This window comes from Carassius carassius, chromosome 12 (genome assembly GCF_963082965.1).
Source record: "Carassius carassius chromosome 12, fCarCar2.1, whole genome shotgun sequence".
Taxonomy (NCBI): Eukaryota; Metazoa; Chordata; class Actinopteri; order Cypriniformes; family Cyprinidae; genus Carassius; species Carassius carassius.
In genome coordinates, this window is record NC_081766.1 from 869,201 (window position 1) to 884,200 (window position 15,000).

Below are 15,000 nucleotides of genomic sequence, written 5' to 3' on the forward strand. Positions count from 1 at the left end.
AAAAAATATAAAAATTGGTAACATTTCACAATAAGGTTATACATTAGTTAACATGAACTAACAATGTAAAATAGCTCTATAAACCTTAGTTAATAAATTCGTTTTAAATTAATAATTATAGATGAGTTGATAAATAATATGATAATAATGATAAATAATAATGCACTTTATATATATATATATAGTTCATTATAATTAATTCGCAATAAAATACAATAATTGTTTAGTTATTATTAAATTCACTTGGTTCTGCCTCACAATGAGTATTTTGATATCACATGTCAAACCATGTGCTGTAATGCAACACTTTTTATAATTTAAAAATAATTTGTCACAATATGAAATATAGCAGTCTTTAAGAAAAAGTCGTGCGGCTTTTTTAGTGTATTTCACTCTCGCACCACACGAGGGCGCCAGAACATCACTGTCAGAACCTTTAACCCGGGAGCAGATCATCTGGACATGTTACTCATTCAGTCTGACTCTCAGTTATTACAGATATATCTCTGAAAATATATAAATTGTCTTTACATTCAGCAGCACTTGCATGTTTTGAAATGAATGCTTCAGAAAGTCTCTGTCTAATCAGTCATGACCGGTTCCCACCCAAAAGAAGGAACGGCCGTCTGTCTGGAAAACCTCCCCTGAGACTGACCCGAATGTACACACACACACACACACACATCTGTCCACTTGTACGCACACATTCAGACACACACCGTCACACATGAACCTATGAATCTCTCTCTTAATAATTGCAGTCAAATTTAAGTGGATATTTCTGTGCTCAAGTTTTGGGTCAGTAAGAGATTTCTTCAAGAACATAATAGTTTTATTCATTAAGGACGCATTAAATTGATCAAAAGTGAGAGTAAAGACATTCGATTTCAAATAAATGCTGTTCTTCTGAACTTTCTGTTCATCTGTGAATCCCAGGAAATAAAATGCATCAGTTTCCACAGAAATATTGTGCAGCACAACTGTGTTCAACACTGATAATAATCAGAAATGTTCCTTGAGCAGTAAATCATCATATTATTCTGATTTCTGAAGATCATGTGACACTGGAGACTGGAGGAATGATGCTGAAAATACAGCGGAGCATCACAGAAATACATTACACTTTAACACAGATTCACACAGAGAACAGATGTTTTAAATTAGAACAACATTTAATGATTTTTCCTTTATTTTTGTTATCAAATTAATGCAGCATTGATAAGCAAGAGACTAATTTCAACAACATTACTGACCTTTAACTTTTGAATGGTAGTGTAATATTATATACAATAATTTCCCACAAATAACTAAAATGATAGTTCAAGTTGACTTTACTGTAAAAATCTCACAGAACAGAAAAAAGTCTCAGCTTCTGACATTCGTACAAAGTTTAATGCACTGTGGAAGGCTTGACCTCTGACCCTTCGGATCAATAGGTCAACTGTCCAGTGAATTTTTATATGCAATTTAAATGCATAAATCTTACATTTAAGCCTATATATGTATACATATCATGAAAAAATCCTGACATAGTTTTTCATTATGCATTTATGATCAATGCATTTATTCAAATTGCAAAAAATCAGCAGAAACCCTGCATAATAAATAATATAACAATAGGCATAAATAAATACATATAATGTGAAATATAAAATAGTGGAAAGAATAAAATACAGTTAAAGAGAAATATAGAAAATAACAATAAAGAGAGGAATATTTTCACAAAAAGATCAAATAAAAAATTAAGTGTATTTGTTTTAGCAAGTCAATTATTCATGTATTTATTCATTCGTTTGTTTTAAATTTTTGCAGGTTTAGTCCTCCATTAGATTTATTCTGTTAAAAAGAAGTATGAAGATGGTGAAAATATGGTTTGCTATGAAACAAGCAATATTTGTTTTAAAATATGCATCTATAAGAAAAACAAAATAGTTCATTATTAATGCACTCAAACCAATTGCATTATAAATATATGGATAATAAGTGTATAAACCTGGTTATTGTGTTGTTGTTACCATTACAATAATCAGAGCTGAGTTTCACTGATGCATGACTGACAAATATGCATCACAGTTGATTAGTTTCAGCTAAAAATGGGAAATCCAAATGCATGGATATTTTAAATGCAATTCAGCTACATGAATCTGAAATACGGTCGGAGTGTAAGCAGAGATGGCTCGTCTGCTTTAAAACACTGGAGGTGAATGACTGCTGTGGGAAACACTTCTGGTCTCCCCAGGCTGTAATTGGCATGTGCACACAACTTCCCTCGGCATTGTCCCGCCGCCGAATGGTGTCTGGCTCCGTGACCTCGCGACCTCGCTCTGAATATTTGTTTAATTTGGTGAGAAAACTGTGGAAATGATCTCTCGGTTCGCCGTGAGGATGCTGGACACATAAAGTGTTCGTGCAAAATTAAGATCAACTCGTGAGCTGCTGATATGACGTGTTCGATGATAAGAATTCATGCAGAATCTTTCCTCAAGCACCAATCATTTAACAGTCAGACGGATGCATGCATGAGAGACCCACAGAGAGAGCTTCTTCGACTTGACCCCTGCTTTAAAACTGAATTTGAATGAGTTGAAGGGGAGACAGACGCTTAGAGGAAGCGAACATGAAAATGAAGAGCAAAGTCAGATTCTCAGCAGAGTTTCAGAGAAGTGTGTGTGTGAGCGTACAGTATGTGTGTGTGAGTTGCAGGGATGTAGTGTCTGGTAAATGTCTGCTCATGCATTTGCAAATGACAAAAAAAATGACATTTTTAAAATATTCGAGTATGTAGAGATTTACAAACATGATCTGCAGAAGAGAAAAGAGCAGCAGTTTCTCTGATGAGTGTGCAACGTTTCTTCATTTGGATAAAAATGGACAGTTTTTCCATGTTCTCTAAACTCCCAGAATTATAAATAGTTCACAGTTCATATAAAATAGTGGTTGAAATAAATATTCAGATATTACACATGGCCTCCCTTCAAGTGCTACATAGAAAATAAATACCATAAATACAATTTCTACATTTGTAAGGTGTTTATTCTGCTGTTCATTCAATGGCAGAATTTCAAGTTTTACAGTGAAAACCTGAATAATAATTATGATGATATAAACTAAATCCCCCAAAAAATAAGCTCAGATATTTTGTACAATAATTCCTCATAATTTGCGTATTTATTTATTTATTTACAAATAACTACATGCATCAAAGTTTAGATCAATGCATGTAAAAAAAATATTAATTCTAGTTCTATTGCAAATCATCTTTTGTGAAATTTTAAGTATATCCAATTAAAACACACTCTGAGATTGCACATTCTTGCATGCAAGATTTTATCTTTGAATGATTTTGTTTGTGAAACCTCAGACTTGAGCTTGAACTTGACCGTCGGAGTCGTCTGGGAAGCCAGACGTGAGTTTGGCCTCTGCTATTATCATGCAGAAGAGTGTCAGGCCTCATTAGCATATCCCCCGCCTGCTTCAATTAAAAGAGCAGAGCTGTGAGAAAAGGCCTAGACGTTCACAAGGACTCGAGACAATCACATCTGCTTCAGTCCAGACGCTTGTTTGCTGAATTCACGGCTGGACAGTCTCAACAGGGAAGGATGCTCTTCCACTCGAACATTACGATTATTAATAAGAGCTGGAAAAGATACAAACATATTGGCAGGTTTGTTTTTTGTTTCTTTGATGAATCTGAAGCATTTGGATTTGTGTGATTTTAAAGAAGAGTGTTGTTTTCGTATTGAGATAACTATTATTCATTTTTATTCATATTTATTTCTATTTAATATTATTAATATTTTGTATCAGTTTTCATTTCAAGTTTTTTTATACTTTATTTTATTTTAGTCAACATTTATTAGATGTTGCACCTAAATTTCTTCCTAAAATGAGATCTCTGACATTTAATTGCAAACTTGTCTGAGCACAGTTTGACATATTGTTGATTACTCTTTTTCTTGAGAAACATTCATTCAAGAGGAGTTTCTCTTCATTGCTGCAGGAGAAATGTAGATATTTGTGCAAGTGCATTGAAACACTGCATGCATCTTTTCCTTTTTTTTTATTGGAAGTCTTTGTCATTTTATGAGCAGATGATTCTAAATGTGTTTTATTCAGAGTGCAATGAGAGTTCAGTGTTTGATCATGTGACAGCAGCTCACATCCAATCACAGCCGTTAAATGATGATGAGCTGTGAAGCTCTTTACTTCGACTGTGAGCTGTTAAAATCTATTTATTGTGGTTTGTGTTTGTTGGGATGTTTGTGGAGTCCTTGAAACTGAAAAAAAAAATGTGTGCGATTTATTTAGAAACAGCTTTCACTCAGGAATTGTTAGTTTATTTACCAGATATATACTTAGAAATGGCAGGTAACACGTTAAAACAAACATGACATTCTGAAGTAGAAAGACTGAAAATGTACAACCTTGAAAAATCATTTTGTACAGTGTATCTTAGAAACAGATTTTAATGGCATATTCTACCGATTCTGCAGTATGAGATTCTGCAGTATGTTGCAAAACTTTATCCTTTATGACATCTATGTAAATCAAACCTGAGCATGTTCAGTCCCATTTGGTTTCCTGCTGTTTCTAAAGGCATGAACGCAAAAATATCTGAGTTAAAGGTGAAATAATTGAGTTTAATCAAATGACATCTGAACACGGACACACAGAGAAGCTGGAGCCAGATGCATTAAACTGAATCACGTGTTTTATTTGAGTTGAACTGGTTAATGGAGTGAAACACGTAGATGTTTTCTAATGGCCATGGCATCAGATAGACATTGCAATGCGATTGGCTGGTATTTTCACATTAGTATGTAAAGTATCTTAAATGAGCTTATTAGATTTAATAGTGTGAGTTGCTTTAGGATATGTAATGAAGCATGTTTTCTGAAATAAGTGTCTTTGAATGGTGCTGAATTAGTTTTACACCTGTGTTCAGGTGTTCATTCATCAGTCGTGAGTTCTCAGGTGTACATTGAGCACAGGTGAGCAGGTCGTAATGCATTAATGCATGTTTAGTGTGTTCAAATGCTTTAGGAAACGCCTCAGATAGGATGCAGGTGTTCTGTTATTTGCATTCTAATATTTCAGTGAGATTAATGTATGAAGGTGGGAAGTAAACAAACTTTACAGCTCCATATTAGTGCAGTTTCGTAATAATCCACATATTTGGAGGAGTGACAAATGTTTATATATATATTCACACACACACACACACATGCATATATATATATAATTTAGTTATTGCTTTGTAAAATTAATCCATGAAACAAAATAATTTAAAATGCAAATAAATATCATAATCCCTGATGCTTCCCTGACTATACTAACAAAAGCAAGAATACTTTTAATATTCTTTTTAATAATAATAGCCTATAGAATACATAGTGCCATGAATTAATGCAATTTGTTTTAAAATATTATTAATAGAACCATGAAAAACAAAAACGAAAAACAGAATTAATCAACAGTTCTGATTACTGTCCTAAAATAAATAAAAAATATGATCGACATTCTTTCAATAAATGTTCAGGCACACAGAAATACAGGTTCTTCTTGATCTACAATATTCTGTTCTCCTATAAATATAATAAATACCAAATATAATATAAATAATTATTTAAAATACATTTAGTATTAAAATATTTCATGTTTTGTTTATTTATTTAATTTATTAGAGAAAGCTAAGCATACACATTATAAAAATGACATTTAGGAATTTTTCTAGTAATTGCACGAGAATAAATCTGAATATTATTTTTTACTTTTAATTTAATATAGTTTTACTTAGACACACACACACACCTCTGGATGCAATAGACATAATTATGTATTTCTTGCATGCTTGATATCTATTTTTCTTATAACTGAATTTGGTGTTGTTTCTGAATTTCTTTATTGAAGGACTTTGGTTAAAGCAGAATATGAAGGCGTGATTGATCAAATTCACATTCATAAATAATTATGAAAAAAGAGGACGTTTTGTTGACTGAGCTTTGTTTGTGTTTGTTTGTTGCCTTGAAAATCTGAAATATTCCCAGGACAAATTCTTGCATTAATGACAAGACTCGAACATAATTTTAAAAACCTTCATAAACCTTATCTGTCTCTTAAACAGTCGTAAATTCGTTTTAGTCCCATTCTGTGTATTTGGTAAAGTTACGGTCCTTCTGGTCATTTTTTGATTTCATTTGAGAATTTCAGACCTGCAGCATTCACATTTACAACATGAACATTATTAATGATCTCAGAATCAATTAAAACATATTTGAATGTTAATGGCCTTTATATTTTAATCTGCAGAATTAGCAAACCTTATATAAAAAAATCATTATATACATCTTCATAAAATGACGAGCACGTGAAACATTCGATTATTAAAAGTCATTCTTTACAGAAAAAAACGAGAGAATTAAACATTTTAAAGGAGATAAAACATTTTAACTAAAAAAGTATAAATGAATATAATCCTTTATAATAATATTTTAAGAGATATATATATATATATATATGTGCAGCTTCTAAATATGTTCTCATAGATATTGTATAATCTAACAGACACTGCTGAGCGCAATTGTTTTAGCTGAAAAAAAATATCAAATGTAGATGTGTGTATTAAAATAATGCAACACAAGGCTGAGGTGAGCGCTACTGTTAATTAGAAACAGTAATGACGTCATCTCTCTCTAAAGCGGTCTGTGCAATAAATCTGATTTGTGATTTCTGCATGTCGCATTAAAAATGTGAAATCAGGCCCATTAAAGGCCTAAGGTTACAAACTGCTAGTATCTTTCTGATGATGGACGTCACTGTTCATGAATTTCTGAAAGAAATCTGCTGAATGATGCTGAATTCAAAATATCAATTCAAAGAACTATGATTTACTCTTTATGTTACGTTTATGTTGAATTGCTTCTACAGATGTTTTATAACGTGTTTTGCATTGCGAGAATTCCCTTCAGTTTGAATATGATGTAAAAGAATTAAATACTGAACCTTTACTGAATAACTGAACCTTTATAACAGCAAATGCACTGCTCTGACTTTATCTTAAATAGAGTTCTTATTCGGGATTCTGTTGTTTTCGTCTTAAATTACAGATGTAAACCTAAAAGTGCAAGCGATTTGCACAATTAAAATCCCAAATAAATTCAAAAAATGAGATGGAAACTCTTTTAAAATCCAAGAACAACCCGCGATTATTCAAACATCGCTTTTATGATGTTTAATGCTGTTTTAATGTTTATCATTTCGACGAACGTATCATTTATTTAGCCTTACAATGCACAGCTGCTGTATATTTGAGTATTTTATGTCATTTTATGCCTGGCACGGGTAATCTCACTCTCTCCTCGCGTTCGCGTTTATAGGGCGCGCGCGCACGCACAGGTTTGAAGAATTACACACGCCACACCGACACACCGACACAGACCAACCGGAGCTCGCGCTCGCGCTCGCGCTGTTTGGTTATTCAACATGGCGAGTCATGCATCTGCTCCAGACATGTGCGTCCTGTAACACACGTGAAGCATGTGTGCCTCAGTGTTTCAGTAAGGATTGAAGTTCTGCATCACTCAGTGCATGTGCTGCATGTGCATATCAGATGTTTAGAGAATGCACTTAAATACTGTATCTTATCTTCTTGTAATGTGAGAGTTACGAAAGAAAACATTTTAGCAAGTGCCATGATGCATCAAGCCATTATGTAATAAAAATCAGTTAATTGCATTAATAAAATGTGCAGTTTTCCCTGGCAACACACACACACAATCTGCTGCAATGGTCCTTTTTGCTGGGAGTGGATGCTCGCTTTGTGCCTCTCTCTCTCTCTCTGTCTCTCTCTCTCTCTCTCTGCCCCTCCTCTTCTGTTCTCTATCTCATTCTCTCGCGTTCAGTCCATCATTTTCACGTCTCTCGCGCTCGGCGCTTGTTTGCTGACGAACAAAAACGCGAAAGGATGTAAATGAATGAAAGGAAAGCGGCTCGCGCACGCAGAGCGCGAACAAAAGCAGTTGAGCCACAATGGAGGAGCGTTTAGCAGTGCGTGTGATGCTGCAGAGCCTCCTCTAACTTTCATCCTTCACTTTCATTTGAATCCGAAGACACGAGGACGCGGTGAGCATATTCTTCAAACCTGCATGTGCATTCGGAATGCGTTCTGTTGAACATTAAATCAAATGTTACTGCAATTTTTTTTTTACATATTTAGACGCTTAAACAGTTAAAATACCCAAATGCACGTGCGTTTATTCTTTTTGCACGTGTTGGATTGCTGAACACACTCTTGAACTTTCTGATTTTGAATGCAATTTGTTGTGCATTTTAAGTTAACTCCAAAAAAAACTATTTTAGGTAAAGATATGCAGTTGCATTCTCAGTTTTTTTTATGTTGCATTAATGGTTTCTTCGAAAGCAGTGTTTTCTGCTCTTTGCATTGAAACAAATATGCCATGCCATATGTCATATTCACAACCTGTGTATAAATGTACTTATAATAACGCATATAATGTTATGAAGGGGAGAACTGTGTGTCTGTGGCCCCTCGCTGCTCCCAGACTATATTGTCATGATAATGAGGAACAGCTCGTTGTTGAACTTGATGTTGACTTCTTTCTTCAGGCCTCATTTTTCTCGCTCACTTGTTTGTGGTGTTTTTTTCACACGGTTCTTCAGCGAGGAGTATTTGAGGAGAACAATAGACTGATGAATAATAGCGTTTCTGGATAAAAAGTGAAGATCTTTCATTAAAGAATCGGAGTTTTTAAAAAAATAAAAAAAGCCATTTTTATTTAGTCTTGAGCAGCTGTTTTATTTTTATTGTTTGCTGCTGATAATTTAGGTGATGCAACTTTTAACACTTTTAATGCATGCTGAAAATATGGAAGATTTCAGACACCTTTAGAACAAAAAGTATAAATAAGTACACACACACACACACACACACACGATTCATCATGAACGTGTCGTTTAGGAAGCGAAATTCTTCAGTTAACTCACAATGACTCTTCAAAGAGTGGCTTTCTTAATAGATGCTTCGATCATATTTAATAATCTGATGTGTGATACCTGCAGCAAATGCAAAATTTCTACAGATGCATTAACTTAACATGGATTTCTGTTCGATCCACATACTTTTATACGATATTTCGCTAAAGCACATCTGGATTATGCTTAGACTATTTTAGTAAATACAAAAGCATCTTTACTGGGAAAATGCCAGGAAATATTAACATCAATTTTATCATTTAAATTTAAATGGTTTGATGCCTGCTACATGTTAAAAATAAAATATCAAACAGTGTTTTAACCTGGAAATTTTCGCACATATACAAAACTGTATAAAACATTTAAAACGGCATTAAAACATCATAAAAGTCTTCTTTAAAAATAATAAATAAATTCCCGTAAATCGACACGTAAATCATTCTGTGAAATCGAAATGAAACGCAACATATTGTTCTGTTGATAACTGAAAGCAGTCCGCAGGAATGAAGCACAAGTAGAGAGAGAGAAAAACAGGACAAATGAGAAATCAGGCAAAAAAAGAAAGAAAGAAAGAAAGAAAAGACACTAAAAATAAATAAAACATAATAAGGTCTTTTTTTAGAAACGGCAGCAAAAACGAATTACATTTGCAGCTTAGAGAAGTGGATATTTTTATAAAAAAAATATTGGTTTATTTAAATACTTCGGTCTGTTTAATCTGAGTTAGTGTATTTTTATGGTATTACAGTTTTTTTCGATTGCTAAACGACAGTGAGCACAACTGGAGCTACACTCTAACTACTGTACAGTCTGCACTAGCAACAGTCACCTGAGCTCAACACTTCACATCACCTGCAAAACTCATTCCAAGCAACACAAGTCTTGGCTCAAAACATAGATAACACACACCGTCACTCGGAACACACCGAGAGGAAAAACACTAGCATCAAACACCAATACAGAAAATACTCACTTTTCATCTTTTAAACAGTGTCTTTTTCTCTCTCTATCGATTAAAAAGAGTCTGTTCTGGTGCGTTTCAATCTTTGTGAGGCTTTTGTAGAATCATAATTGATATAAACCGGTGACTCACTCACTTTTATTCTGGACTAATTTAAGATCTGAAGAGCTGTTTTTTGTGTGTGTGTGTGTGTGTGTGTGTGTGTGTGTGTGTGTGTGTGTGTGTCAATGACACTGTATGCAGTAAATGGAACATTCCTCCATGTAAACCAATACAAGTGGACCATTCCATTATTGCAAACCAGTGTGTGTGTGTGTGTGTGTGTGTGTGTGTGTGTGTGTGTGTGTGTGTGTGTGTGTGTGTGTGAGTGTGTGTCAATGACACTGTATGCAGTAAATGGAACATTCCTCCATGTAAACCAATACAAGTGGATCATTCCATTATTGCAAACCAGTGTGTGTGTGTGTGTGTGTGTATCTTTGATGAGGTGGTCTAAAATAGTTGAGCTAAATATAGCGCATTATGAAGAAGACTGGTTTAGTTAAAGGCCTCTAAACACACGTCAGGATCATAAATCATACTTTAGCCAATTATAAATAATGCTGATAATTGACTGAGAATCAGAGGCCTGTGTGTAAAATCAGAAATGAATCCGATTGCTCAGCATCATCCATTCAAATATTTCTGAGACTGATTGTCTGTTATTTTAGAGTTTGCCGGGATGAATTATATCTATATTCAGACACATTCAGAGTCTCGCAGTCATTGTCATTTGAAAAGCACATTCATTGTAGTGATTTTATTGTCATGGTAAGGAATGCTATTCATGGAGTGACTCTGGGCCTCTATGGAAATATGAAACAGGTTAAATGAATAACAGCATAGAAAATGAAAAAAGTAGCATCTGAAAGAGTTTGAGTATGGAGCATATGATGTTTAAAATATGTGTTTTTATAACACACATGTAGAGATACATCAGTTGTGTGTTTATGTATGCATTTATTGTTTATTTCTCCCCCAATTAATAAACCCACAAAAATAGATAAAAACATTGAATTATATGTTGTTAGAACATGAATGTAGGTATAAAGGAATAGCATTTTTAATTGTTCTTACTTTTCACTGCTGGTACGCTCTCCATATAACCATGTACGTGACAAATAAATATCTTGAATCTAGTTTTAAGTTATATATAAATATATATATAGGCCTGTGTGTGTATTATTCAGAAATGCAGGTTTTCTTACAGGGATTAGGGTGGTCTACAGCTTATATATTTTGTCCCCACTTAGAGAAATGAAAGACTTAAGTAGACTTGCGAGAAAGAGGCAGAGTCACAGGATGTGGGTTGGGCTTTTCATTTGTAATGAGGTCAGTTGCTTCTGCTCCATTAGATGCTGCTCTGAAGATTATCAGCATGTGTGTTTCATCTTTAGTTAGATGCTCAGGCCTGTCTGGCATTATTAAAAGACCAACTGAAGCCTTAACCAACTCTCTTTGGATTTGTAAAAGCATGTGGAGTGAACCAAATGATCCGAGCATCAGAAAGGAAGGTATGTCTGATGTAAATAGTTCATATTTATCTCTAATTGCATCCATGCAGGTGCAAAGCAAACACATGCAGATACAAGCTATGTTATGTTTTAATAGGGTACTATTTAAAGTATGTTGATCAGTTCATATAAATAATAAGCCAACATCTGAGCTCCACAAATATATAAATGCTATCAATTTTTATTGTTCTTGTTCCAACGCAAATCTATTCTGAGTTTGAGTTGCTGCACCTGTGTGTGTGTGTGTGTGTGTGTGTGTGCATGGTATATATGATTTATGATGAGGCCACAAATGTGTATAATGACATGGATACAACGTAAACGGTTTATGAGGACACTTCCTGTGTCCCCGTTAAACAAAAAGCTTAAAAACATATAAAACTCTTTTTTATGAAATTGAAAAATTGCCAGTAGTTTTTCTGCAAGGTGTAGGGCAATAGAAAATACAGTTTGTACAGTATAAAAACCATTACGCCTATAGAGCCCCGTAAACCACAAGTGGATGTGTGTGTGTGTCTGAGAGAGAGAGGGGTTTTATTAAATTGTCTAATGCTGATGAATAGAAATGAGGTTGGTTGAAGTCGATTTCTCTCAGTGAATTGTGAAGTGAATCGTGGTGAAACAGTCGTGCATGTGTCCGAGGCTCCTTTAACACGCACGGGTGAGTTTCTCTCTTTGGTTATCTAGCTGTATGAGTTTATGAAATATCATAAAGCTAGAGAACCGAAAGTAGAAACTAATCCCACTGACTTCATGAACCCAGAGACGGAGAGAGAAGACGGACTCGAGCGCGTTACAGAGGCTTTTGTGGAAGTGCACGGACAGAATACATGCCTAAAACTGAATTACAACAGAAATATGTGTGGAATCTGCTAATGAGGTTCAGGGAGCGCGTGTGTGCTATAACGTTTTGAGAGTAATGCAAAGTAAGATGGGATAATGTTTCATAACACGTGGACAAGGGAATTATATTCACGTTTCTGTAGAAACACTAGTAATGAGAGACTTTCTAGTTTGTTCTGGATCGGAATAATTATAATAATCATATTAATCTGATATCACACTCAGAAGAAAGGTACAAAAGCTGTCACTGGTGTGCACATTTGTATATAAAGGGCACCTTAAATGCACATATTAGTAACTAAAGGGTACAAAAGAGCTGCCCCAGTGACAGCCCACAGTTTGCATAAAAACATTTAAGTGTTTCTTGATATCCATAATATAGTCTTGAATTCCAGCTAGCAAAAACAAAATGTTTTGCTAACGTTCCCATTAAGTTATGAAAATGCAGTGATCTCTGAGCATTCAAAACGTCCAGTTTTTAAATGTTTAGAGAACGTTGCATTTTATGATTTCGCAAACGTTATGGAAATGTTGCATCCTAATATTCTCTGAAACAATTAGTAACATAAAAAAACGTTCCATGAATGCGGTACAAATAAAGGTTGTTTTTTTGTGCTAAAGTTTTGAAATAAGATTAAGAATATGGAAATGCAAGACTGACATCATTCATAAAAAACATTTAAGTGTTCCTCGGTATCCATGCTCTAATCCAAGCCAACAAAAATATATTCTAAGAATGTTTGTTTTTTTTACGTTCCTAGTAAGTTATGAAATTTTAATGTTCTCTGGACATTCAAAACATGCAGCTTTTTAAATGTTAATAATTTTGCAAACACATTCAGAGCATTTTGACACAAGTAACATTCAAAAAACCTTAGTCGTTCCATGAATGATGTGTAAATCACATTTCTGTTCTTGAGAACACTATTAAAGATCAGAGAACTCAGATCATTTTGTTAATGTCACTCAAAGAATGTTTGGTCATACATTTGACAGAAAGTTCCTTGTTAGCATGAAATAGCACATCAATGAATTCAGTGTTTAATGAATCCGAGAGAACATCCCATAATATACACAGAATATGAAAATGTATAATAATTTACACAACACAACTCTTGCATGTTTACCATATACTCTACATTAAAATGGTAACATGGTACCGTGGTATTATTATGATACTGGACTAGCAGCGTAGCTTTAAAATAAACCATGCATGAATGCATGTGTCCAGCTCAAGCTTACGCCGTTTTACACATCTGACAGCTGATTGCAGATTTATACTGTAAGGTGGAATGCAAATTGCACTTAAATTAGCTCTGAAATCTTCTTCCATGATAGTAATCAGCTTTAATTCAAGAGAGTGTCCGTGAGGAAGCATGACAGACATTATTGTATTGATGTATGCTATGTTATGTTGAAACATGATGTATTGCAAGCAAATATTAATATAGAAGCCTAATACGCATACGCACCAAGGGTTCAGTTCCTCTTTAAAGAGGAAGCATTATTCAATTTAAGAATTATTATTCATGCAACACACAGCCTGTGATAATAACATTAAAAAAAAGCACTGAGTACGACCGTAGTGTTGACTGTGAGTGATGTGGAATAGGATATGAAATATGATTTACTCTCTCTAATTTCAGCACGTTTTGAAAGTGTCTCACAGATGAGCTCTGCTTCAGGTAAACCCTCTTCAGTTTAATCTACTGCACAAAGCTCAAAACACACAGACAGCGATGTCTACTGAGCATCATACATTTTAATATGTGTTTCATAAAGACTAATATGATTTAGTTTTATTCACAGTACATTTCTAAAATAGAATTAGAATGTTAATGCATTTTATGTGTGTGTGTGTTGACCCATAGCAGAATCAGTCAGTAGAAACTAGTTTTGTGCTTTAAATAAATGCATAATGCCAGATTTATGGTTTATTTCATCGCTGATATGAATAAGACCTCCAAAAAATGGCAGAATGATCTCAGACCAGTGACTTATTTTAGTCATGTCTTTGCAGTTATGTTTATTTTAGTGTTAAAGAACATCAAAATCATAATTATTAAAATTCACGTCCACAGACGTCTCTTTCTAAATGCACAAGCAGCTTCACAAAAGACAGTGTTATTTTAGTGCTAAACAACAACAAACCTCCCAAATTCTTAATTCACATGCACCAATGATTTTTTTTCTGAATGCACACAGCTAAACTGAAAACAGTGTTACTTTAGTGTTAAATAAAAACAAACTCATAGTTATTCAAATGCATATCCACAAACGACTCTTTTTGAATGCACAGACAGCTTGACCTGAAAACAGTGTTATTTTAGCCTTAAAGAACAACAACAAAATACAATAATTATTAAAAATCACATGTCCACAAATGATTTTTTCTGAATGCACAAACTGAAATTTTGTTTTAGTTAAACCACAATAAAATTCATAATTATTCAAATGCACAAATGCAAAACCAACTAAACCAAAAACAGTGCTATTTTAGTGTTAATTAAAAAAAAGTAAAATGCAACTTTTCCAAATGCACAATCAACAAAATCTGAACAGTGTTAAAGAACAACAACAAAATTCACGTTCACAAACATCTCTTTCTGAATGCACAGCTAGCTACACAAAACAACACAGTGTTATTTTAGT

General features: G+C 34.0%; 1 long non-coding RNA gene across 1 annotated transcript in view; it reads left to right on the top strand.

Annotated features, from left to right (window-relative positions):
* The first annotated feature begins 7,889 nt into the window (after positions 1-7,889).
* Positions 7,890-15,000, top strand: part of LOC132154089 (uncharacterized) — a 21,434-nt gene continuing 14,323 nt past the window's right edge. Inside the window, exons 1-2 of the long non-coding RNA XR_009437058.1 lie at positions 7,890-8,121; positions 13,995-14,033. This is a non-coding gene — a long non-coding RNA (uncharacterized LOC132154089). The remainder of the gene's footprint in view (positions 8,122-13,994; positions 14,034-15,000) is intronic.